The 27,778-nt window shown below is 40.3% G+C and overlaps 1 long non-coding RNA gene across 3 annotated transcripts in view; it reads left to right on the forward strand.

Annotated features, from left to right (window-relative positions):
* LOC121095345 overlaps positions 1-27,778 on the forward strand; it is a 296,583-nt gene that overhangs the window by 224,476 nt on the left and 44,329 nt on the right. For 2 of the 3 annotated variants that reach the window (XR_005830073.1, XR_005830071.1), the window contains exons 4-7: positions 21,449-21,565; positions 22,706-22,925; positions 24,023-24,111; positions 24,647-27,252. This is a non-coding gene — a long non-coding RNA (uncharacterized LOC121095345). Of the gene's footprint in view, positions 1-17,695; positions 17,841-21,448; positions 21,566-22,705; positions 22,926-24,022; positions 24,112-24,646; positions 27,253-27,778 lie in introns of all 3 variants that reach the window. The other variant, XR_005830072.1, reaches the window with a different exon arrangement.

Raw genomic sequence — 27,778 nt, forward strand, 5'->3', positions numbered from 1 at the left:
AGGAAAAGGAGCAAAAAATGGGAAGGACAAAGAAGCACATACGTGCTCATAAAAGTTTCTGACAAGCTAAAAGCCTCAGAAACAAATTTTAGTTTAAAAATGCGTTTGAAAAGTTACATACTCACTTTTGTACAGCACAACAATGGTGGAATGCTAATAACATTTAATTTCCCTTGACTTCTAACCTTCTTAACCTGCTGTGCTGCTAGAACAGCGCTGTAAATCAAAATATGCTGTATTGTATGGTGAACATGTGTATTGAGTCATTCCAGACTGCCTGGTGCTTTTTAAAAACAAAACTCACAATAGTGTTTGTGCTGTTTTTCATTTTTCATAGACCTTTCCCCTCAATCATGCTGCAACTGGTTAGGTTATGTATTAAAAATACAATATAAAAAAGGGAGGGAAGATGTAGGGGTAGACATATTACCACAGAAAGTACAGCACAGATGAATAGGCCAAAATATCCTTGACATTACTTTCCCCTTTGTTCTAAGTGTTCTTCCAATTTCAATAAAAACAAATTGGAATACTGCCTGGGGTCTACTAAATCATTAGTAAATTAAGAATCTGTTTTTAATAACATTTCACTTGTAAATAATGCATTAATTGACTAGCTTGAAAGTTAGCTTGAATGTTAGAAACTCTGGCACTAAATGCGTAGTGAAAGAAGTGTGCTGTTTGAGGAGGCTGGATGGTAAATGTAACAAATTAAATATGACAGTTGATATTTGTGAAAATGGTGATATAATTAGAGGACACCTGCAGCTGTTTTCCAACCAAAACAACAGAAATTAAACATGTATAGAGTATGTGTGTCATATTTTCTCTTGGCATATTTCTTTTGTTCTCCTTAGGGCTTTTTTGTGGGGTCTTTCTGTTTTTTTCCTACCTTTTGTCAGGTCATATGACTAACCAAGCAAGAAGTGTCTTTGTCCAATGCTACTGTTTATTAGACCTATAAGCAAACATTTTGCAGATTAAAGACTAAGAACATGAATCCTTTTTACCAAGAGCTGGAAGTTACTAAAGCATACGACACATGCCCAAGCATATTTTAACCATGGGTGCTTGGGAATGGTCAAGAATTACACCAGGACTCTTCCTGTGTGGTTCGCACCTGCAGGTAGCTCACTGATGTATTTCTCCACCTTGGTGTTGATAGCCTTAGTGAGGATTTCTGTAAACTAAAAGGTGATGTGATGTATTAGCATTGCAAATGTGTAACTTTCCTTCTTGGCATGTGTGCTGTTGAAAGAGAATATGATGCTGCCTTAGCCATCTCACAAGGGGGTTTGAACACAAAGTTTCTAATGTTAAAGGAAAAATGTGAAGTTGTTGAACAACATAGATCCCCATGTCATGCCACTACTGGGAAATTGTGAAGCATATTGACCGAAGATGGCCAAAAATGATGAATTTTTGATCTGGAGCCAAAGATTCTGGGTATTTCAGTTCAGGGACTCTGTTCCATCTGTCCTTGCTCCATTCCAGTTGGTGTGCAAGAAAGCATCCTGCCAAAGGAGATAGGATTTGGACTTGTGAAAGCAGGAGTCTCTAGGCTGACTCTCTTCAGAGTTACAGCAGTAACAAGGCAGTGGAATTACTCTGGTATAAATAAACAGAGCCTATACAGAACAGCAAATTTTACTCCCACGTAAAGCCATGTGGCCATTTTGCCTGGTGTCAGAATTAGTGGGCATAGAATCTATGCTGATGGGCTGGGTGTGAAGCACCCTGGAGTCAGTACTGCCCCTGTTCCCATATACTCTACCTGAGGAAGGACCTCAGGTTCTCCCAGGGTCGCTTTTGCAAGGCTTGACATAGAGTAAATTCCCCACAGTGAAAGGGAAAATGGTATCAGGGCAAGGCAAGCGGTCCTCACTGTGGGGCTCCACTCTCGCTGGGGCTGCTCAATGGGGAGTTTTCTCTATGGCTGAGGCACATAGAGCAAAATTATGTGGGGAAGGTCCCACTGCACCACACAATCAGCTGTGGATACTGTAAATCTTCAGCATGCCCTTTGTCAGCTGTCAGAAACACAGGCATTCATAAACAAAAGAGAGCGGGAGATCAAAAATTCACTTTAAAATAAACAATGTAGACTTTGATTTGGAATGTGCTAACAGGATAGATACAAGCCATTTAAATAAACATACCAGCCAATTGTGTCAACTTTGCTTTGGGGGCAGCGATACCTTTGTCACTGGGGTTTGTATCTGTCTTGATTAGGGCCATGTCAAGCAGCCATTGAGACTGACTTTAATGACAGATAGGATGTACTGTACATGACACTGGAAGCATAGTATCAGGGAGACAAATTGTGCAATGGCTAAGACAAGTTTTACAGCTCTTTCAGAAATGGCAGGATTCTTCCCCGTGGATGCAAATATATACATCTTATTTGTCTTAAAGTTACGGACCTAGGTATGGCTCCTCTTGCAGGTACCTGCTGGTGTGTAATAGCTTCTGTTCTCTGCCACCTCCACCCAGATCCATCAGGGGTCTGTTTCTAATGTACGGGTTCTGGGTAGCACACTTTGCATGTGCCCTTTATTTCTGTAGTGGTATATATGACAATTATGGCAGAGAAGTTGTTTGCCACCTCCAAGGACAAGCAAGCTATAAAGTTTCACAGAAAGCGCACTATGCTTTTCTTATTATAAATCATACAAGTGCACAGCTGGGCTAGTCCCACTGACTTGCAGAGCTTTTGAGATGTGTTCTCCCTTAAGTTTATTTTACAGGTGCTATTTCTTGCTCATGATGTAGATCTTATCTGACTTGATGGCAATTGGTGATGGAACGTGGTACACAGGTGGTATAGAAGAGGTGCAGCTCATGGGGGCATGCTCCAAACCTCTGCAGGCTGCTGTGTCAGCAGCCACTCTGTGTGAGGTCTTCACTGGGTAAGGCTGAGGGGCGTTCTTATGCCCTTAAAATGACAATTTTGTTGGCCTTCTCCCACTCTCTTTGGGATTTTTCATGGCTCACCAGTAGTTTTTAGGAGGCAAATGTATCCAGACCTACATTTCCCAGGTAAAAGACATGAAGTAAAAATAAATGATCTACCAGATGTTGTACTATCTACCAGAAGAAAGGAATTGTTCAGCCTTCCATTATCTTTCACTTGAACAAGACCTTTCCCAGGTGTCATTCACAGGTATCAGAGATGATAATACACCTTTACTTTGGCTCCTTTATAAAGTATTTTGCAGATGCTGAGCTTCTGAGTGCGTAGGGGATCCATTACAAATTTTTGTTTATCACTATACCCAAACACTGTAGATACTCCATTTCTGTAAAACCCCTCTTTGATTAAATAGCATCAGCAACAGAGATGGTGACGCCGAAGGCTAATTGCTTTTTATGGTCTAAGGGGATGCATAGGTAGGTGGTCTTCAGCTTGTTGCCAGTAGGTTTGCAGCAGCAAATCAGAGAGCCAAAGGCACAGGGAGTCTGACCACCCCTGTATTTGTTTTCCAGGGACAATTGTGGTGTGCTAAATCAAGCCTCCTAAAAACGTGGCCAAGATTTGGCCTGGCAAAAAAAATGCCCCTGCCTGTGTCTGTGGAATGCTATACCAGCTTGAAGGTTGTCTTAGCTATAGAGAGCTATGGATCAAAATACAAACCTATTCATTTAAAAAAAAAAATAAAATCAATATACCCAAACATAAGATGTGCTGGCTTAGTTAAATAAGGCGCGACTGGTATTATTTAATTAAAATCTAGAGTGCAGCTGTTAGGGAAAAATCTAGCCAGTTTCAGATAGAAAAATATGCCCTAATAATGTGTTTCAACATCATTTTGACGCTAAAAAATAAGGGTGAATGTTTTGTATGTGCATGCATACATATGCATGTGTACACATATATTTTTGTGAAAGTAAGAGAGAGGGTGAAAAGATAAATGTGCTCAAATACTTTTTCTTTATTGAAAGAAACTATAAATAAAACTAGACTTAAGCCAGTGGCCAGGAGGCTCCAAGGATGCGCAGTGTGTGCTTAGAGGCTGAGAACAAGGGGAGGTGATGCTGTGAGCTTCTTTGCCTGTGCATATGAGCCAGGGTTTTCTGTCTTTTACCACCCAGATGTACACAGTGGACATCTCACAAAAGAAAATGGCTTTGTTCACTAAGTGAGAAATCATTTCAACTATGCAATTTTTCAGTTTGCTCCAAGGTTGATAAAGATGCATTTATTTTCTATAAAGAATAGTTATAGTTAATTGCATTGCTGCTGTTTCTAAAACTTACTGGGCTAACATCTTGCTTTACTACCTAAGGCAGAGCAATTCAGCTTTTCAGAGAAATAATTGTATATATTAGACTGGCAGAAAAAAATAGCAACTTTTGGAGGATGTTTTTGAGGAACGAGGCAATTATATAAACCAAGGAAACAAAAACGCGACACTGTGAGAAGTTTTGGTGCCATTATTATTTTTTATTTTAGTAGCTATACAGTACTGTAATTTTGAATGACACTAGAGAATAAAAAAGGCCAGACCCATAGTATACTCTGCTACACATATCCATAGCCATACCCTGCTACACATAGTATCTAACTGACGACGGTCTGGGAAAACAAAATGAGGCTGCTTTTCTCCTCTTCCCATCCTAGGGTTGGCAATCCAGGATTCTGAAGCTGTGACTTGTCCTCTCCTTGCTATATTGCCTTTGCAGGGACAAGAGATTTTTTTAGTGAGATTTTTTTGTGAGATTTCACAACCCAAAGAGTCCTCAGGGCAACAGACCTGTTTTTTCTTCAGCTCTTCTCCTGAGCAGTGCAAAGCTGCCAGAGAGAGGGAGCTGAGGATCAGGCCTCGTGGTAGCTGTCACAAGGAGCTTGCAGCATGCAAAGGATGGACATAGGAAAGGAGGAAAACAAGCAAAAGGAGAAGCAGGGAAAGGAGGTTAAGGGCTACCAAAACTTAAGATCATTTTATTCGTTACATCTCCAGTTAGAAAAGTACCACCTATTTGTAATGAAAAAGTGGTTAGATCATATTTTGATAACATGACTCTCTTATTTTTGTTCACGAAATAATTGACATTTGTGGAATTTTACCCTCCTTGTAACATTTGTCCAGAACAGGTGTAGGTTTTCTAAGATTTTCTTCTCCCTTTCTTATTTCATGGTCTTTGTGTAGCATTTATTTGGTCATTAAAAGCAAACATGTCACATTTTCCTAGTTCACCTTTCGCCTACAAGTGAAATTCTTGTCATGTTGGAATAGATTTCACTTGCTGAGAGAAGTGGTGGGTCCTCTCCTTTCCCTGTGTCTACACTCCCCAGTTAGGAGCTTTGGGTAGCAGTCCTTGGGCAGAAATCACTGGCCTTTCCTTCCCCAACTTGCTCTGAAAGAATATGCAGGATCACTTGTCTAGCCAGTATGCCAAAAGTGGAAATGAAGGCAAAATGGACTTTCACGGAGGATCTGAAGGGAAGGTGGGGGGGAAATATTTGAAGCAGAGAAGGGTAGCTCTCTAGTTATACGGACTCAAGTCTGAAAGTCACAAAGATGAGAGGGAAAATAAAACAAGCCACGAAGTCTGGTTTTTTCAGGGGCTCTGGTCCATACAAAACAGCAGTGCTGCATGAAGGAGATAAATACCAGAGGGGAGAGAGGGAACTGGAGGACAAGACAGGGGAGGGAGAAGGGCCAGGTTGGTGCTAAATGGGAGCAGGGTGTGGGAGCCCACAGGGGGAGAGAGCTAGCCAAACGACTGCCAAGTGGGCATAGCAGAGTGCAGGCGAAGAAAAACTCACCCTCCAAACTCTTCCACAGTTGTGTTGGCTTTGCTACTTTCATCTGTAAGAGCTGGAAAAAGAAGTGTTTCAGCTGCCGTTCTGCCCTGCCTGACCATGTGCCCTCAGGGATCTCAGACCACGAGGGATCCATGTGTTGCTCAGAGCCATTGCACTGTGCATGGGAGGTTGCCACCAGGAGCTCCTTGGGCTCTGAGTAACATCCCTAATCCATGCTTTCTGGTCCTCCCAGGCACAGGGGACTGAGTTGAAGAGCCTGAGTGCTGAATATGTTTGCTCTGGGCAATTTAAATTAGAATGTTGTGTGTTATTTAAGGCATGTTTTTGTATTTTATCTGCTGCCTGCATCTCAGATGCTGAAATATTCACACAGCTCTTCATTCTTTGGGGAGCAAGACCTGGGTTTTCCCCGGTGGCACAGTGATAGCTTCTGATCCGCCAGCCTCCCGCTGTCCACTGTCGTTGCAGCTCACAGTCACCAAGTGGCCCGAGGAATAGCTGGCACTCAAGGACCCCCCCCCTCCAGTGCCCATAACTCTGAAACTACATGACATCTTAACCTTTATGAAATTTCTTCAAGACAGCATTTAAAAACACCCAAATCTTTCCTGACCTTTACATTTTAGTAGAGGGGTTTTTGTTTTGTTATTTTTTTAAATTGATGTTCCTTTATGTTTTTCTTTAGCTGTGGCATTTTTAAACTAGTTCAAGAGGAACTTTGCTTTGCCCTTCCCATCCTGGTTGAGCCCAATCATTAATCATAAAGGGAAAGCACTCCAGACTGAAACCTAACTTCATAATGTTTTTGTGTTTGTGACATTTTATCTCTCTAAGCCAGTGGGAAGTTCTTATCCTTTTAATTTATAATCTGTTAGGTTTCAATTTGACTCTAGATGCTGACTTCTTTTGTAGGCTCCCATCCCCATCCTCACCCCCGTTTCACCACGCTGTGGCTTGGTGATTGCATATCGGGTATACCGATCACTCTGAGAACCTCCCAAGGGGATCAGTGATTGCTGCCCTGGATCATCAGGAAGCTGACCCCTTTTCATATGTGGGAAATCAAGGTATCTTCAACAGAAAAGCCAATGGTGCAATTTGACAGTAACACACTGCCTAAATCTAGAATTAATCTGTTGAGTACTTCAGCAAAGCTGACTTAGTGTAAAGCTAACACAAGAGAGGAATCTGTCCTGGCATCTTTACACAAAACTGTGAATATTTGCAAAGAAAAACTGGAAACTTGAAAGGAAGCATTCTAGTTTTTTCTACAGCACTTGCTCTTTTTAATGTAAATAGAAACAGTGTATCCTGCAGTGCACGGCGTTCAGCTGTAAGACCTCGCTTTTTACAAAGGGAAAGCTTTCCACATTCATATATCTTTATCTAGTATAATCTCATAAAATCTTCCATGATATCAGGCAATTATAACATTCAAGTCTCAGAGTCTAAATACTCTCTAGTGGTGCTATTGGATTTGTTTATATAGTATGGTTGTGTTGCAAGTAGAGTACAACACTGCCACAGCTTTGTAGGCACAAAGATGAGTTCTGCTAAGCCTGTGTAAGTCTCTGCTCTTTAGCCCAAAAAACTGAAGGTCAGTTCAAAGCTGCTTGTTGAGGGAAACTAATCCTGCAAACAGTACATTCGCTGGCCATTATTTCCGAATCCAAACTATCTTATAGTCATGAAATGGAAAGTTTATGGGGAAAACAAATGCTGCATTTATTACTGTGATGCAACATTCATAAAATATATTTCATTGGGGGGGAGTTTACACAGGGGGTAATGAGATTTTTCCTTTATACATTATTTATAACTGCTTAATCCAGGTGCTGTAGGTTATTTTTTTATCCCTCAGTTTCACAGCTACAAAACACTTCAGTATTTCTAATTTATTTCTGCTTACAATACAGATGTTCTCAATTGTGTCTCTAACTACATTTCAACTGTTATGATCACTTTTATTTGTTTGTGTCACTGTACACTTAGAGGTTGAATGTGCAGTACACAATAGTCAGGTTCCAAGCAGCCTGTAAAAAGCCTCTGGTGATTTAGTTACCAACAAATTAAACTATGCCTAACAGTAATATCTTTATCATTAGTGGTTTTAATCTTCAGATGATTTCCCTGCAGTTTACGTTGCTCTGTGCATGGGCTCTTATATCTTCACATAAAGGTTTCATCCTTTTAAACAGCATTTTTCAAGATGACCATTTGGAAACAACATTTGGAGGAACATTTGGGTTGCATCCTCTAACTAAATTTCCAAGCTGTTGGTAACGGACTAAAGAAAATGTGGTCTGCGCTGAATACTAAAGAGCTGCAAATGTAAGAGCCTTGAAGGTTATGTGTAAATATTGACATTTTTATTTTATTTAGCATACAAAAATGAACTTGCAATGTTGCTTATCTGATCATACAGCAATGACCGCATCTGCATCATCTGAGATCTATTCCTCACACTTCTGACTTTCATAGATGTTCCAGAATTTTCCCATTGAGGATGTAATTGATGTCCCTGATTAGGCAACAGATATCAGGGGACTGAGTGTCCATCTAGGAACATGTCAACCAAGAGGCAACAAATGGAAACAGAGAAAAAAAATCCTTTCATCTTCAAAGGCCTTGTTATATGTGCAGATATGGTTCCCAATAAAACCATTAAGGTCCTTTCCTGAGATGTGTAATGGGACTTTAGGGCATTCAGCATCCAGCAAAACAAGGTCTTTGGTTCATCCTAGAGGAAGCACAGAAAAATAACTCTAACATTACATATACCCCAGCTGTTCTTTGCACTTAGCCATACTGCCCTATCCCCTTGAGTGTGAGTCTGTTGTCATTTCTTTTTTGACCAGAGGTTTCTGTGGAAACCTTGAGGTCTGCATATTTGCATGCTTTTTTCCTAGAACACTGAAAAAGACTCTGATATGGAGATAATAAAGCTTGCAGTTCTTCAGGGCTGTTGTTTATACTAAATACATTTATATGTTAAGTACTAAGATGGTCACTGCATAGTTTGTAATTCCAAGGCATGAAACATGAGGGCCCCACAGCATTCCCCTTAAATCTAATCAGAAAACCGTGAGATCTTGGCTGTTCCCACTATAGATCTGGGTAACTGCTTCATGAATGGCACTACAGTCACCGAAAATCCCCAGTAATGATTTGAGAACACATCAATTCTCTCCCTGGGTAGCCTAACCTGAACACCAACACTATCAGTAATTTTTCTAAAGTATCTGCTTCCCCTTTTTAATACTCCTAGTTCCTGCATGAAACCCTGGCATGCTGTTTGCATCAGCTGGCTGCCTCTTGTACTCCTCTGGGGGTGTCTCAAAGATTTTTTTATTTTTTTTTATTTCCACATGTGAGAGAAGGATTTAATAAACTGCAGAATCATAAATTTCATTGAGGGGGAGGGAGGAAGAACAGTAACTTCTTTGTGCTACATGGAGACTGTGTAATTTACATAAATATTGTGTGTCGGTTTAGCAGATAGAGTAATTAAGAAGTGACCGGCATGGCTCTTGTTTGGTCATCCTCCTTGTTATTGTATAAACTTCGTTTAATATAGTTGTCCATTTATGTATTTGTCAAAGAGTTTCTGACTCTCCCAGTCCCCTGTTTTTGTTGGACACAGCAGTGAGCCTTACCAAGAGGTGCAGTGCTCTGCCTACAGAGCTACTTTGCCCAGATTAGAGAATATGTCCCTGATTCACTTTTCTTGAGGAAAGCCAGGCATCAACGTACTCAGGCCAGCATGCTTTTGGCAGCTCATGCGAAGTATGGAGAACACATGTAATTTGTCCTTTTTAATTTATTCTTCTCTGCCCTGCAATAGAGTAAGCAGCCTTATCCTGTATTAGTCAAAGCTTCTGAGAAGGCTCCCTCTGTGCTTCCAGAATAGTCCTGTAGTGACAGTGTAGCACTGGGGAAATAAAAGACAAGAGACATATGAAAATGATGAAGTCTGCTTCTGAAAGTGATGAACCCATTTCCCTCGCCAGCACGACATCACTAAGGGCGCTCTTGTGGCGGCTGGTGGATACATGTGTCTATATCCAGCTCATGGCTCCTAGCTGGGCTTGTGGAAAGGCTGTATTGCAGAACTGACAGGGCCATGTCCCATGCCAGCCAGCCAAGGGACAGTGGTAGATTATTAACCTTGATGATCATCTAGTCAAATGGACTGAGAAAATTAATTCCCCCAGCTTCTCCATTGGGGGTGGAGGGAAGTGGAGAGTGGAAAATTCTGCAAGGACTAAGGAAAAGCAAGGACAAGGAATAATAAAGACTCAAGCTTTTGGAAGAATCAGCAGCTTTGGGCAGGAGAGAGGATCAGGATAGAATGCTTTATAGCAGAAAGGTTCCACTTAATGGTGGGACTAAGGTCAAAGAAAGCTGATGTGATGGGAGGGAGGCTCAACAATTAAGAGGAGAGCTCTGAATTGCAGGCAAAAATGGATGGACATCTTAGCGGAACATGATGTTACCCAAAATGTTGCTGTGAATTTGGAAAATGAGTGTAGAATTTATTGGGTTTGCATTGACCTGTGTGTCTCTGTGCTGTCTAAGAGAATTCTGTTTGGGGGGCTGAGTGCAGCTAAGCTGCATACTATCATATTGCAGAAGAGATAACAAGCAAAGATCCTCCACCCAGTAAATATGCCAGAAGGGCCTGAAGCAGAAACAGTGCTGCTGCCTACCTATATCTAATAGAAGCTTAAAAAGTCACTTGATTTACTGTGACCTCCTTTTGGGGCTTGCATTTCAAGAAATACAGTCCAGCTGGAAAAGAGAGCAAAAAGAATAATAAGAAATCTAAAAAAAAAATTGTCTATGGGGAAAAATTGAATGATCCGGGGTTGTCTAACCTAAACAGGAGAAGATAATGTAGGTTTTCAACTACATGAGGAAACACTGCTCCAAAGGAAAAGAATAGTCTTTTCTCATGTTCCTGGGGAAAAGTGAGTACCAATAGGCTTCAATTTCAGGAAGAAGGATGTCAGCTGATCCTTAAGGAATACTCGGTATTCTGTTAGGAATCTGGTGGCATACCTGCAGTAGATCAGGAAGGGGTAAAGTCTTTATCACAGTATCTTTATGAATAGGCTAGACAACATCTGAAAGTAATGACAGAGACGTAGTAGGGCCTGCATTGACCTTGTGAGCCTGGGCAACTGAAACCCAATGAGCACCTAGTGAGTCAAGTCTAGGAAGAGACAGACAGATTTGCATCACTTTGGTAGCCCGATGAGGTAGGAGGCGGTAAATCCCTTGTGCATTTTGACAGTGGGGATCTCCCTCAACTTTGAAAGCAGATTTTTGTCAACTCAAAACACTTCTCCCTTGCCAAACCCATACACTACCTTCATCTTATCTAAAGAAAGCCTCAGCCAACTGGCTTTCATCCATGTCTTATCTCTGCCAGACACAAGGAAGCTGTAACATATGGCTTCAATGAAAAGGAGACATAGAGCTTGGTGTCATCAGGATATTGATGACATTGTAGCCTATGCCATTTCACAATATCCTCTAGCAGTTTCATATGGGTTTTGAATAAGAAGGGTAGCAGAAGTGAACCCTTTGGTACTTTTAAGCTGAGAGGCCTGGGAGAGAAAAAAACGTTTATCGGTGCTTCTGGGATCTTCTTGACAAAGATTGTCAGAACACTTCAAAGACTTTCTTCTTTCTTGTCAGCCATTTTGCCACAGCAGCAATGTGTAATAGCAAACAGGAAGCAGACATCATGTCTGGACTTTGGTCTGACTCAGATGCAGTGTCAATGCACAGGGAGATTTAGCTGTATTAAGTTAAAATAACGTAGTAAAGAATGTATGTGTATGTATGTGGGTCTGTATGAAGTCCTGTAACCGTATCATGACAGAAATTGCCCAGCTTTCCTGTAAAATTGCTAATGACACTAATCAGAATGTATTAACTAGACTATTAACAGGAAGAACAAATTTATCTGTAGTTTAGGAATTTTAGTCCTGAGAGCTGTAGAGTGAGACCGTTCTATGCAGCTGATCATCTGCAGAAGTCTTACAATGAGACCTGCCCTAATAGATCAAGGGGACAAACAAGTAATCACTTAGTTGCTTTAATCAACCAGTGAAAGTAACAGGTGAAGTGATGTGACCCCTATGTGAAAAAGGAGCGTAGAACCCATTGATAAAGATGCAGAATGGGGGAAGAAGATATAAAACCTCACTTCAGTAGTAACAATTACTCTGTAGGCAGACGTGTCTTTCCCCCCAGGCTTACGTCCATCTGGAGCTCTAACCTGCACTGTGCCAAACAAGATTTAGCTCAAATGCCCAGCCATTTATTTGGAGTGTATCATTGGTATATGGATTTGCTAATAGCAATTTATATGATATCCAGTCTTGAAAAGTCTTTACTTCTTATTTAAAAAACATACCATTGTATTGTTCAGGTTTCATATTCTTTCTTTTCTGCACTCAGTGATGAGAAAACCTCACTGAAATGACTATATATGCCTGTCACATGGCTCAGCTGTAATAATAGAAGTAAAGCAAGTACTCCAGAATCTGGTTAGCTCACCTTCCTCAGCTATTCCAACATAACCAGAGGGAAGGTGTCCTGGAGGCCCCAGATGCACTACTGGAAGATTTCTCGAAATGTAACCCTATTAGTAATGCCATCTGACCTTTCTCCCTTCTCTGCTGTGATATTTGGTAGACAAGGCATAAACCATTCCAGTGAAATGTTCAGGCCTGAAAAATGGTGTATTTTGCACCAAAACTATGGGAACTGACAGGTGCCTAAGCAGAGGAGGAGCTGGGTGAGTGAGGTGATGAAGTTGCCCCACCACTACCATCCCAACAATATTACAGACAGAAAGGGGGTTCTGCATACAGGAATTGCTGTAAGGTAGGAGTAAAGCAAATTAGTGAAATCCATCTTGTTTTCTTATAACACAAATGCCAGCTGAACTGGAGTGATGCTGTGCAGTAGATTGCAATGAAAACATGCAGCTTGTGATAAGCTGACAGGAGCTGCACTAGGCATAAATAGCTTAGAAACATCAGTGTGTAAAGGCAAAATTTTTGCTTTTGTGTTTTAAGAAGACATATTTGCCTATGCTTTGCTTTTCAGAATATAACATGTTATGTTAATGCGAGCAATTATATTTATAACACCTCACACTTCCCGTGTGTCATTTTTCTGTCCTTATGTATGTATGTTCTCATTTTTTTGAGCTATGGACCTGTTATAATTATTGTTAGAACTTTGTGACCGAGATTAGACTTTCTCAGCATGACTGTTTTCTCAAGAAGTCCTGGCTACAGTGGAGTGACTGAGCTGACATTTGCACAGATGGGCAGATGGTGCCTGGGCCATGTCTGGTTGCAGTGCAAACCTGAAGATCCTAGTTGAGGAAGCCGAGCCACTATGTTTTGCCCTGTTTATAAGAAAGCTGCTTCTCAACAAATGTAGCCTATGTTATCCTTTCTGCTAGATGTAATGGAAAGAAATGGTTAGCCATAGGAAAACATGCCCACAGCTAAAACATATATTTTGGCCAAAGGCCAAAATGATTTATATGAGATATCTGTGTGTGTTTCTTCCATACCAACTAAAACCATTTAAACTTCTTGGGAAACATTAAAGAGGGCAAACATCCACAAGTCTGACTGACTGTGGGAGGTTATAAAATGTATCACAATTGATAAATTGTGCTTGAAAACCATGCAGTATGAGAACAAATGCTGAAATGGTGTAACTGGCAAATCATCTTCTAGAGATGGAATCTGAATTTTGATTTCTCCTTAGAGTCAATTTTAAATATGGAATAGTTCCCTCACTTTCAAGACAGAGATTTTGCATTAAGGCTACCTCTGAGAGTCAGTAGATGTTGTTGGGTGCACTGAGAAACACAATTCTTCAGAGAGAAGGAAAGGGATAGTAGGCATGGCATGTTTTGGAGGACTTGGGACAGGTTGATTCAGTGAAATCCAATTGTTTTCTAATTCCAATTCTGAGAATGAATCACAGAATTTTCTACAGGTAACTGGCTAATGTCCACTAACTGCCGAGAAGAGTTTTATGTCCTACTTTGTGATTGACAGCTAACTAGAGTAGTTTTCAGATGGGCGAGCTGTCATGTCTGGCCTGCTGCATCTAGGTGCCAGGACCCTTGGCATACTCTGCAGCTCTGCTACTGACTTCCTGCTATGGACTTTGTGTTTAACTTCCATTATTTCCCTTTAACCCATTTAGGGAAAACTCATCAATGTAACACTCTTTTAGAAGTGGCTTTTCATGAATACAGCTAATGGAATTTATGCAAGTAAAATGCTACTCCAGAAGTCCTCTGATAAGCCATACAGACTAGAAAATTACTGATTTAGGACATAAGTAGGTAAGATGGCAAATTTCATCATGTTTGAAACTGTTTTATGCATATACCACTTTTTTATCTTCAGCCCAGAGCATTACAGAAGCTTTCAGCAAATACAGCCCTCTGCTTTAAGCACCAGCATTGTAACAGTTTTTACATTCTTGCTCTGCTATGCAGTCATGTAGTCCTGGAAGAGCTCCATGGACTTCAAGGGTCAAGGCAATACTGCAGTTACATAGAATTAGAATTCTTTTTCTTTAGCAAAAAGATTTAGTAATGTAGCAAAACCAATGGACCAAGGCCAGCTGTGGCATGAACAGTGATTTTACTTCTCAAGCCAAATTCTTAAATGGTGCCAATGAACCTGCTGTGTTCTAAAAAACCCTTTTTTGATCTCCTTTGTGTCAATAGCTTAGACAAAAGGATTGGAGTGGAAGCAATAAAAATAACTATTAAAGATCTTATATGTGGCACAAGTTATTTTACTTCTTGTTAACTCTTTTTCCTGCTTCATGCCCATTTCTGCATCTACTTGTATGGGAGCTGAACATAGCCGAAGACTGACTGTACTTACATCAAGATACATATGTAAAAAGGCATTTGAATCAATCACTACTTTGCCTATAGATTTCAGAAGTTTAGATCTCCAGCTAGGGCAGGTGTAAACTTCTTAGAGGTATAAAGGTAGCTGAAGCATGTGGGTTCAATGAGTTGGGTGTAGCAGCTGGGAGCAGAGCACTGAGATAAACAGGCATGTGCTAGTTCTTGTGATTAGGTCAGAAAAGTTTTCTGTGTTGCCTGTTCTGTAGAGACATATCTTGGAATCAAGGAATGATTGTCCAATTCTTCCAACACACACTTCTATAATGAAACACCTAAGAGGTAGGATTGCTGTGCGTGCGACCAGGCTTTCTCATTCTGTGACTTTCTGGGATCAGCAAGTATCTGTATGATGCCTGGGGAACAAATTCTCCCCTGCTGCAGCTCCACTGTTACAGGTTGCTGTTGTTCAGGACTGCAGAGGAGTCCCAGTTCTTTCTGGTTCTGGAAGCAGCAACTAGGAGCTGCCCTGAGCCTCATGCTGTCACGTCACTGCACTGGTGTGTGCTAAGAGGTAAAGGAAGCAACATGGAGGGCATCTGGAAAGAGGGGGGACAGGAGGAACTCAATTTGGCAGGTGCTGGAGCACAGCAGGTTTGCAGCAGTTCATTCTGGAAGCAATTGTCTGCTAAATAGTGATGCTTTAACTGCAGTGGAATATCTCCAGTTTCAGTAATATTTATTATTGTAAAGACAAAAGTGTACAACACTTACAGGAGCACAGTGGTGCGGTTACCCAAGATTCGCTGTTCATTAACCATTCAGACACTGGGTGATTTTAGAAGAGCTGGGCTTTTAAGTGATTTTTCCTAATTCTTGTCATTCTCAAACATGCTTGTTTTAATTGCCATGAAGCTAAACCGCAAGAAGAGTAGTGTTACCTGGTTTGTGCATAGGCTGCCTCCATCACATTAGTGCATAATCAAAGAAAATGTAATTACAGCTCTGTGAATTTGAGGCCCAGTTCTGCAGCCTGGTCTGTTCATGCACTGCTCACACAAATGGGTGAGTCCTTGGGTTTTGCTTGGCTAACAAGTACCATCCTGTAATAACAAAGAGGAAATCTATGCTAGGATTTAGAGCAGATGGTTTTATTAAATCTAATAGACCAACTGTAACCTTGGTATCAGTCAGGAATGATTCTCCTGAAATGACTGGAGCTGTACCAGTCTTACATTTCAGGACTGAGATCAGAACCAGATCTACTTTGCTGAAAAATCAGGCAGCTCTGTGATTTGCTGCTAGTGAGAAATCACTTACCCAGATCTTAAATCTGTCTATGTCCAAGCTGAAATTGTACACTATAGATATGTTACATGGACTCTATGGGGTGCTCTTCTAAATATGGTCCACAGTGTTTACTAATAAGGCTCTTTTTTCTTCTTCATGCAGCTTGTCCTCTATGGGTGATAGATGTTTCTGCACTAGAATTTTCTTCCATTCCTATTAAAAATAATTTTACGTTCCAGCAAGAATTTTGATTTTTTTTTTTTGTCTTCTAAAACTATGATAAATATTCAAAAATTCAGGGTCCATGCTATCTGGAACCACATACCTTTAAATCCAAATATTTAAGGTGGGATTTATGGGAGAGAGGCATTTTCCAAATGGAGGTAAAAAGGTGCTGGGAGGAGAGGTAAAATAGCAAATTATTAATTCTCGTACCAGGGAGAGGAGAGGATGAATGGAAGAATGAAGGGTTCACCAGGGAGAGAGACACAGGGCAGAGTCATTTGCAAAGTGCTGGTTTACAGAACTTTTAAAGGTAAATGCACTTATTTGTAGGCAGTAGACTAAGCTGTATTGTTTGACATGAGCTGGCTCCTAGTTACACTTGACTTCACACTTCTTAAAGCTAGCGGGGGGAGGCAAGAGAAAGAAGACATCCCTGTTCTAGTACTGCTACCTCAGAAAACGCTGTCTCCTGTGTGAAAATGCTGTGCACTTCTTGCTTACCAAGTGACTTAATATAAGAGGATTCAGTGTTCTAATGTTAAATGTCAAGGGAGCAGTGCCTGAAAGGTCTGAGACTAAAGCATCGGGCTACACAATTTCCTATTTACTATAGATGGTATATTTAGTAACTAATCATCACACCTAATAATCTAAAATAATATTTGACAAAAAGGTCAAGTGCTACAGCTAGGAGAACCATAAAAATCTATAAAGAGAATGCTCCATGGAACAACCAGACAGATGCAGCTCTGGGCTCTGTCATTGTATCTCTCAGTTCCTCCTTTCATTCTATAAAAATGTCACAGTCTCTTAAGCTCAAACAATTCCATACATTTTTTGCTTCTGGAGGTCATAACTCTATGGAAAGCTCAGTTCCCACTTGACAGACCAAACAACTCTGTATCTGGAAGTTTCCTCTCTTGAAGTCTTCTAGAGCTTTCAAAAAGTGTCATGGTTTATGGAGTAAACAAAAGTTCCCAGGAGGACATGGAGGATTCTCTATTTTATGGAAATTTCATTTGAATGCAATGGAAGAGACTTTTAAAATTAAATAATTGCTTTATAAAACTTAGCAGACTTTATGTTCCAGGTCTGTTAGCCAAATGGATCTTAGCCAGAGGGGTGAGAGGGAGTGAACCAAACTGAAAGCTGGGGTAGATGGGCCCAACTTCCACATTGTTTTTGAACTTGACTAACACGGCAGGGGCTACAAGTAGCCACAGTGTGCTGCTGATCTGTAAAACAACATGGACAGCTTCGGACATGTTTCAGAACCGCATTTCCCCTGTAAAATGTGAAAACAAAACACAGAAACGGCAACTGAGCCTAAATGCTGTACTTGGATCCAGACTTCAGGACACACATATCTGATTTTATTGTTAATATTGTCCTCCCTTAGCTCCTGTCTCTTTGATATTGTTCCCACGCTCTGTTCTTCGTGACTGCCTTCATGACTGTTGGCAGTTTATTTTTTCTATCATCTTCTCATTTGCCTGCAGGGACCTTAGCTATTTTACTTCTGCCCATGGGATCCCACCTCAGCTGTAGCCGTTTGAATTAACATGCCTCCTTGCTTCTTCTTCTGGCTGAGGAAACTGCAAGAAGTGCTGTCATGGCCAGCAGAACAAACAGATGATCCACCCTGTAACTCATTTGTAAACCCATATGGTTAATAGCAGAAATGTATACTACAGAAATGGCAGGTATTCGGAAGAAAAATATGGGACACACCTTTTAATTCTCATGAAAGCATTATCATGGGAAACCTTCTTACAACAACAGAGTTGAGAACAAGTTAAATATTTTGTTTCAAAGGGATTATCCCTACCCAGCAGGGAACAGCTGGCATAAAGCGTTGATCCACCTCCCATTGCAATCGTGAGCCAAACTCCCATTGATTTTATTGGTACAGAATCAAGCCCTTATTAAGTCCACGACCAGCTTTGCACAACTTCTGTCCCTGTCTACTTCCCTTACACATAGGCCTGACCCTCTCTGACCTTGGAGAACTCAAGCTGAGGTGGGCTGTAGTGAAACTGTAATCATTTGAAGAGGCAAATGACTAAAATCGTGTAACAGCTTGTTCCAGATACATTCAGCTGTGGAGTATACCTCAAAGAGCTCTGCTAACTTCAGTCTATCCCACCTGCCTGGAGAGCCAAATGACAGGCAGCAAGAAGTATCCAGGATCTCAACTCACTAAAATGAGCCAGTTTCTTCTAGTTCCTTCTTCTTTCTGGATTAGGTGTTTCCTCTCTAGGTTGTGTTTCATTCCTGTGTTGAGCAACTTGAAAAGGATTGTTTTCTCGTGGTATTTTCAACTTTTGTGTATAGTTACATAGCAGTATATTTAGTGGAAGAGCACCAGGTACTGAGATGTGTTGAAAAACATCACTCCCAGATAGAAGAATGGCTACAGACTACTTACTGTCTTTCCAGAGCATTCACATAAAGGCTTATACATATGTAGAACTATTTAAGGAACAAACATTAATTAGAAAAAAACCTAGACGTTATTTAGGTTCCTAATCTCTGACATCAACAGGCTTCCTGTCACCAGCACCTAGTCCCTTCTTGGTTGTATTGTTTGAATGCGTTTCTGCTAAATGGCAGACCTGGCTGAAACTGTTAGTGCCTAGGAATGGGAAAAAATGTAGTATGAAGTGATTGGGTTATTAAGAGCCTTATTGTATGTGACGGTAAAAAAACTGGGGGTGTACCCTCATATGTCATCTAAAAGTTAGTACTGTGAACAAGATGTTTTCATATCCTTTCTAATACGTTGAGATAGATCAAAATTTATCATAGTTATCTTCGTTTTACTCAGTTAATAATGAATGATCAGTGAAACATTTTGGAATAGGAAAAGCTAGATGATTCATATAACCTCTGCTGTGAAAGGTTTTCAAAATTTAAAACGTACAAAGAGAAGTAAAAGTAGCTATATCTTTTGCACAATATAAAAAAGCCAAGAAATTATGTAGGAGAGCTGAGAAGTTTTAATTGAATAAATGAGTTTGTGAGATGGTCATATGGGTTTGATTTTTTGATAATCAGATAGGGTTTCGTTGTTCAGCATTTGCATAAGATCTCAAACAATGAAACTGTCTTCATGGACATTTCTTTTCACTGAAAGTCATCAGTGGATGATAGTGGTGTGACTGTGTGAGTGTTGTATAACTACAGTTTTTAACTCCTGGGGAAGGTGCTCTGTAAAAAGCTGGTTCCTCTTCTGTGTTAGAACTAATAGAAGTTCCAAGATGTGAAAAAGAGTCCAAAGTCTTGCTCAACTGTGTACAGCTAACAGGGAATCCAGAAGCTTTGCTATAACATTCCTGTTATGGACACACCTCTGATAAGGCTGCACTGAGAATAAGGGGCCAAATTCTCTGCTGGAATAAAACCCACGATTTTTTTAGTGTCTGTTGAGCTTCCACTATCTGTTTCAGCAGAGACCTTACTTACTAAAAGCTGAAGTAGAGAGACATGTCTTTACCCCTCCAAACTGTATAGTCAATATTTGGAGACTTTTTTTATCTTTGTGCCAGTGCACAGAAAGAAGTATAATATGATGCATGCATGACTTCTTCATAAAGCTTCAACTTTCAGAGCCTGTGAGTGGGGACTCAAGTGTCCCATTCAGGTAGATTATTCTATAATAATTATTGTCATTCCTGTTGCATCATTTTCACAAGCATGTAAGGCTCCTGACTGTGAGTGACTGGACATGCTGGACCACTGTTCTGGACTGGTATTGCAGACCCTGTGCTTTTGTATTGTTAGAGCTACTTCTTTTGAACTCTATGGCTAGCTAAAAATTTGAGATATTCTAGGTTATTCTAATTATGAGGAGAAATTGTTGGTGAAAGTCACATACTACTTCTTTGTAACTCTATGTATTTACAAGAAAAGGACAAAGATCTGGTTTTTCTGACCACAGGACAAGTCAAAAGACTAGATGAATACAAGAATTTTATCCCATTGCCTGTGAGACCTCTCTCAGCCAGAGCCCATTCCTCCTTATGTTCACCCTTGGCATCAACTAGGGATGCACTGTCTGTGTGTCAGGCTGCCTTTCTTAATTTCTGCAGTGCTTCTGTGGCTTTTCTTCTTACCCAGTTCTGACAGTCTCTCAGTGCAATACTCAGAAGATACACTTCTCTCATAGTTCAGGTCTCTGATGAGACTCGCCTTGCCTTTGCTATGTGCAATGCCATGTGCCTTCACTTTGTCTTGAAGGCTGAGTATCTTCACAAAGGAGTTGAGTTGCTCCTTCCCAGCTAGCTCAACTGAAGGGCAGTTCCCATCTACTACAACCACCAGCTCTGACATTTCATCCATCCAGTCCTAACTTTGTTTTCTATCAAAATTATTCCTGTAACTCCCTGCCATCATAAAACATCTAAGCCTGAAAAGAAGAGGAATAAACATAAAGTGGTTTAGAACTGTATACTAGGAATAATTAAACTTTTAGTAAGAGACTTCTGTCATTTCTCTATTTTTACTCACCATGAGGAGGACAGCATGTTCTCATCTCTGTGGAGTCACATAAATGACTTGATTAAAGTGCATGTTGTAGAGATGAATCTGGGCATTTGGAAGTTCCTTGCTGTTTTCTTAAGGTATTTGTATGATAGATGATGAAAAAAAAAAAAGTCCTGTGCTTAGTTCATCTTGTTATGATGTAGATATATTTTCCACACATTTGCAAATGAGTAAAGAACAAGAGTTCTTCAGCTATTTAAAGTCTTTGAAAGAAGAAAGGCAGTTTAGATTACCAGCAGCCTACAATGTGCATGGCACAAAAATGTCAGTTTTAATGGCAAAGTTCAGGATAAAACTGTGTCAGCTAATTTAATCATTTACCATGAAATACCAGTTATCTTAATCTTACATGCAGTCCTTAAGTCTGCTGCATATTTTTGTGTAATTGAATCCTGACCCTAAAAGGAAGGAAGCAAGGAATTTGCTTTTTAGTGAATAGTTAGGCTCTAAATGTTCCTGTTTATAAATTATATTTGCGGCATTGTCAGACATTTTAATACTGAACAGCTAATATTTTTGATGAGTCTATATTTTCTCTGTTTTATATTTGTTTCCATACTGCAGAAATCATATTAGTATTCAGTTTCTATGGAACTTAACCGAGTTCTCTGGAAAAAGCGCAAATATTGTTCCCAGAACTTAAGGCAAATAAATTAGTATCTAACCCAGATGACACATTTTATTCATGTGGTTTGCTTTCCATCTAGATACCTGATGTATTACTTCAGCAGCAAATTCAACAAGGCCAAGATGTCTTCATTTCCCTTCAGAGCAAGAACTGTAAGAGCAGTGTGATGGAAGCATTGGTCTTCTGTGGCCAGCCGGTGAGAACCCATCAACAGCTGTGATGAGCAGAGCAGACATGGGGAGACAGGAGGCAGCTGAAGCCAAAGAGGACCCATGCCTGGAGCTGTGTGTGTGTGATTGGAGCAGAGAGAGGCCAGGACCCAAGGAAATCCCAGCAGCAAGGGAAAAAAACAGATTGACTCTCAGTGACTCATTTAGCTCCTGGATTGGACAGATCTCTCCCCTGCTGGCAATTTGGCTGAGCATCAATAGACAGATACCAGGATGAATAGCTTAAAATAATTAGGGGTTGGGAATCTGCAAAACTGCTAGCCATCCAATTCTTTACTGTGCAATGCGAGGCACAAAAAAGAAATTACATTTAGGTTATTAAATATTAAGTCAGTGGATTTACCTCCATTTGGTTCAGAACAGGAAACTGGATACAATTCAACATTTATATCATTGTGTTGATGGTCTGTTTATCACTGAACAAGTGAGTGCCTTTTGGCAGGTCAAGCTCTTTGACACATGGGGTGAATGTGTGCTTAATTTCTCCCAAACAGAACAATTAATATAATAATAATTAACACAGATGAGAACAGAATTAAAATCAAGTACAGTCAAGGGTTCAGTTTAATGCCAGGCATCTCACATTCTAGATGTTCTGGGGCCAGATTTTTTCCTGTTGAAGGTAGCGAGGATTTTGCCATTGGCGCTGATGGGAACCAGAGTGGGCCTTGGATGCAGAGAGAAAGGATTCCATGTACTTTCTATTTAATGCTCAAAACCAGAAGCAACAGGCTCATTTAGTATCAGTAAAGGTCAGTTAAAATTATAGAGACATCCTTTGGAGCAAATCCTCTGCCTTGTATTTGCATATTTATGAACTAGAGATTACGACAGGCTATTCCATTTATTAGAGCAGTGCTGCTATAGTTAATAGTCTGTCAGTATTTCCATTATAAACCCCGTTTTTCAGTGTTTTAATATCTCAGCCATTTAAAATCGCATCAGGAAGCAAGTTGGTCTTATGTTGTCAGCCAGGTGCAATTTTTTGTTTTGGATTATTTTCAATAATGAAATACTGTTCATCATATATGCAAATGAGCCAGAGCATTTCTGTTAGGTGGAAATTACAAAGTGCGTAAGTTCATTGTGGCTTTCTTTTTCTTTAGGAAATAAGGGAAAAGGCGGATTTGACCGATCACGTCGATGGGGGCTTCATGTTGGAAGAATGGTTTCCTCAAGCAACGGCTCTCAGGGTAAACACTGGTTCTCAAGGTGAAATCAGATTGCTGTGTGCTTGCCAGCGGTGACCAAGGTGTATAGGTGAGGATGGTTCCCCTGTCCCACAGAAATTTGTTGTCTGCCAGAGTCATGGATGAAGCACACCAGGTAAGAATGCAGTGAACATAAAAGAAAAGCCTTTAGAAGTAACAGAAAACCAGGTTACAAATTCAAAAAGCTGGTCTCTTTTTAAGTGTCTTCCATACACAGAGAAATGCAGTAGTGTACTGACTTTTTTGCTGCTACTTGGGGTAGAGAAAAGGGGTTGCTGAGGCTCTGGGGAGGGGACAGTTGTGAAGCTACTTTGCATCTGACCCTGAACTAAGCAGTATTCAGCAGCCTTACATCCTGCTCCTTCCAAACAGCCTCAGTTTGCTTTCATAGATGTCTTGGTTCACTAAAAAATAACTGCATGGCAGGGGCAAATGTTTAGACTAAAATGCCAACTTTTAACTTGCCAGGGCAGAAAGAAGTTGCTCTTCAGTAAAGAAGCTGGTCTTGCACTATAACCTCTTGCCCCATGAAAAGAGAAACAGTCCAATAAGAAACCCCTGGGCAGCCATTTGTTCTCAAGGCCTTGAGAAATCATTTGCTGCCACAGTAACTGAAAAGTTTAAAATCACATTCATTAAGAGAAAAAGAATGAAGTTATGTGCAAAATGTTTGTTGCTTTTTACTATTGCCCCAGAAACACGTAGATGGAGTTGGGAAGACAGTCTGTATTTTCCATCATAAAGGTCTATGTGCACAACTAGGGGCTCCAGTGAAATTAAGAATGGCAAGCCAGAAACGCTATTGAAACATCATATACAATCCACTGGGCGCATAGCAGCTAATAAAACTGCCCTGGGCAAGACCCAGAGCTTGGCCTCTGTACCACCTTCTGTGAATTTTGACTGAATTAAGATTAACAATACGTTTAGAAGTTATGTTACATAAACAGTTTTGTAAGTACATGTAAGACCTGGCTGCAATAAAAAGTCTGTGATATTAAAGCCCCCAAATCCAAATGGTGAGCCAGACTTTGCATCTGGCCTCTCATCTCTATCATGAGATCTAAGAGCCCAGATCAAGATGCTCCACTCAAGTTTGTGGAAAATCTGTTCCAAATCCAAGTGGCTCGGGCTCATCAGTAGTGCTTTCTTAAAACAACAGTATTTGGGATATTTTTGTAGGTAATTGCTAACTTAAAGTGCATTTTCCAGATTCCTTCCAGAATTGCCATTGCAAAAAACAGTCTTCCTTCCCAGGCTCGTCACAGTGCTTTTTCAGCCAAAAATTATCTCTGGTCATGGTAAGTGATCATAAGTCAGAAGTAGGCAGGCTACAGAAATTCTAATTGTGTTGAATACAAAATTACTTTAACAGTTTTATAAAGCAGGTGTAACTCAAAGTAACAGTGGGGGAGGGAAGGTCTGCCAAATGTGTTTAAAATGTATGATATGTGAAGTATTATGTGCTGTCTGCTGGAAGATAAGTCCATGCTCAGTAAGCTGTCTGAACGGCATTGCTCACTACGTGTATTTGTTATGGGTTTTTTTAGTTTGCAATGACATATAATCGTGTCTAACCAATTTGAGTGCATCTTTGAATATTAAAAATACTAATTATTATGTAATTAGTCAACAGGATGTGTGTAATTGTGTAATACCAACATTCCTGGGTGGGGTTAAGTACGTAGGTAGAATGCCAACACTCATCTAGACGTAGTGTTATAAAATTACACAACAACATACACCCTGGGTGGGTACTTTAATTATATTTTACATGCAAACAATGGCTACATTAGCAAAATAGAACTTAGTCTTTTCAAAAATATCTTCCTGCAGGCATGGACCATAGTAGATGATGCTGATAATATTGCCCAAATAGATTATCTTCCATCTCTCGAGGGACTCAGGCTTCTTCATGAACATACAAATAGGAGACAGAAACCAGATATAAAGAGCTCTTTGTCCACTCGTGGCATGAAACAACCCCAAAAGGGACAGGTGACAATTGCTGAATCATGCACCAGAATAATTGAATGCAGAAAATCAACATGAAGAACTTTCTGTCTCATGAAGAATCAAATGAGATTATCTAGAAATCTGACTAGAACTGTTACATTTTTATGACTTAACAGACATCGGGACCTCAGGACCATCCTTAAACCATGGTGGAAACAGAACCACACAATGAATCAGATTCTTCTTTGAACTTACCCAGGAAGATCTAGGTTACAGTCATCAAATGTCTTGAGCATTTTAGTTAGCTCTGATCTCTGCTAAGACTTACTGCCAATGTGGTACAAAAGTCATCTGCACTTCTGGCCAAAACCTCCCTGCCTAGTCATCGCTCATTCTTCCTACGGTACATCTGCAATGACTGACAGGCATACACTTCACTAGGGCCAGCACTACAGAGATGGTAAGATCTGCAGTACAGACAGAAAAGATGGATGGGCCTTTTACATGGTTCACCAGTATTTTCTCTCTTTTGATATGGATCCAAGGTGAAAAATCCAGGAGAAGAATGGAAAGGTGAAAATTCCAACACAAAAAGACCCAAAAAACAAACAAACAAAAAAAAACAACCCAGCAACTAAGCTGTGACTCATTATGAATGTAAAATGTTGGAGCCTAAAGCTGGGGTTTTTTCATGTGCCTGGGTGGAGAAGGGTGAGGTGCCCTCTGAGGATGATTTTATCTTTAACTTTTGAGTCTGAAGATCTTGGATGTGGTTTGGCAAGTTCATAAAAATATTTGTGATAGAGTTGAACTGCCGTCTGGAAATGTTACATACAGAGATTTAAGAAAGCTTAAGGAGAATACTGCAGATGCTGGAAGAAGAACCAGCAGTGCACATGAATGAGGTTAAAAATTGCAGACAATTAGCTACTAGATGACTCCAACTAAATAAATCATCAAAGACTTGACTACTGCTTCCAGGTTTCCACAACAATATTAGCTCATTGGAGCAGCCAAAAAGATGTTAATTTGGCCAAAGTTTTAGGAGTTTGCTATTCTTGTTTGAATTAACAAATCAACCAATAAGTCCGATGTACACTCTCTTGCCAAGGCTATAAAGCAGGCCCTTTACGCTTCTAGGGAAGATACTATATTTATTGCTCAGGGTCGAGGGCCCCATGATATGGAAAATAAGATAATAAGCATCTTTGTGTTAAATGAGAGCTACATGGGAAAGAAAAACAACCTGAGCTTGTCATGGAATCTCACATCTTGTTTCAGCACCCAATAAAGCACTTTGCTTGTCCAATTTAATAGAGAGGCATAATTTCTTTTTCCTGTATGCCTCCACAGTTCAGGTCTAGCTCTGATTTCATTTCGAGCTTAATCCAAGACCCAGAGCAAAGGGAAAATATTCCTGTTGCTTCCAACAGGCATCTGGTCAGTCTCGTATCATGGTTTTGTGTAAATGTAAATTCAGTGCTGAGTTTCTCCCAGGAAAAAGAGGGGTAGGTGGTAACACCAGGGAATCTGTACACTCAGCTTTCCATCCTCGTGCTACTTGCTGCTGATAGAACCAGTCCTTTGGCTTGGCAAAATCTTCTTAATTTGTCTGGCCTTTCTGCAGGGTTGACTAGTACAAAAAAGAGAGCACCTTGACCTTCTTTATTGCTACATCTAGGTAGCTCACCACAGTTGTACTCTTTTACTGCTTGAGATTTACTTGTGTCCCTGGCATGTTGTGATAAGCCTCTGAATGTCACTGCTGTGAAGGTTTTGTTCTTCCCAAAGGCTCTCCAGAGGTTCAGTGAAGGCAAGTAGGGTTTGCTTTGGTTGAAAAGTATTTATGAAAGAATTTAGTGGGAAATTGGAATGTTTGACTTGTTAGAAGGCCAGTTTATACTATGTGGACTTCTGACATTGCTCATAGTAGGTGAACCTCACCCCATGTTGAGGGCCAGCTCAAGACTTAGTTATCATGCACATGCAATTTAAACTGTCTTCAAAATAAGACTTAAGTGGTTCATAAGCCTCACACTCACTCTCTGTGCAGGAGTGTAAAGAAAGGAACCTGATTTGGAAAACACTAGGGAGAAATACTGAAGTTTTACGCATCAAAAAGGCTAATTAGAAGTTGTTTTCTTTTATAAAAAATAAATAAAGCATATTGGCATTAATTATATGAAATACTCAAAGTTTGGTATAATCTACTGAAGAGCACAGATGTATACCAAATACTGTGCAAATGAGTGTGTGCGACTATTCTTCAGGTAATACATTTATTTACAAAAATAAGCTGTGTTTGGGCTTCTTTTTAATGGTTAGAATGTCATAAAAGGCCTTTCTCTCTCTCTTGCTCTTATTCAATGTAGTGAGATAGTTACAGCTGCTCAGCACAGCCTAACATGCATTCCAGGAGCTTGAAGCAGATTCTTCTGGTACCTGAGTTAGTAGTACTCTGTCAGCTTTCCTGCAATTACGTCACTGTAAGTAGGAGCAGAATTTGTTCTTCTCTGGTGGTAAATTTCCTTTGGTTTCAGAAAAGCTAATGGAATTCATAACTGCATTTGTATTTTTCTGTCTGTGTCCCTGAGCTTACTAGTGACAGAGGCGTTTAAAGAAAATGCTGTGACTGTGATTTTCTATGTTGCCCATTAGCGTTGTCAGTAGAGACTCTTTAACATCAAGAAGAGCGCTACGTCTATCCCTTCTTTTACCCTGGCTGGCTGTGAAGAAATCTTACTTTTGATAGCTTTACTTCATGGTAGAAGAGTTCTTTTGTGTCAGGGCCATGACAGGAAGGCTCAGCAGTCTGAATCACTCCACCCTGAATGCTCCTCTACCCCTACCCCATTCCCTGCTCCTTCCATCTTAGACACTGCCTCTACACAAGTGAAAGGCATTTCACTTTCCAGGTCAAATTTCCCTACTGAATCTTCCAAATAATTGTCTAAGGACACCCCTTAAATTAGCTGTCTGGCTTACGTAGGAGCTGATCTGTGGTCATTGTAG

This window comes from Falco naumanni, chromosome 11 (genome assembly GCF_017639655.2).
Source record: "Falco naumanni isolate bFalNau1 chromosome 11, bFalNau1.pat, whole genome shotgun sequence".
In the NCBI taxonomy this organism is placed as follows: Eukaryota; Metazoa; Chordata; class Aves; order Falconiformes; family Falconidae; genus Falco; species Falco naumanni.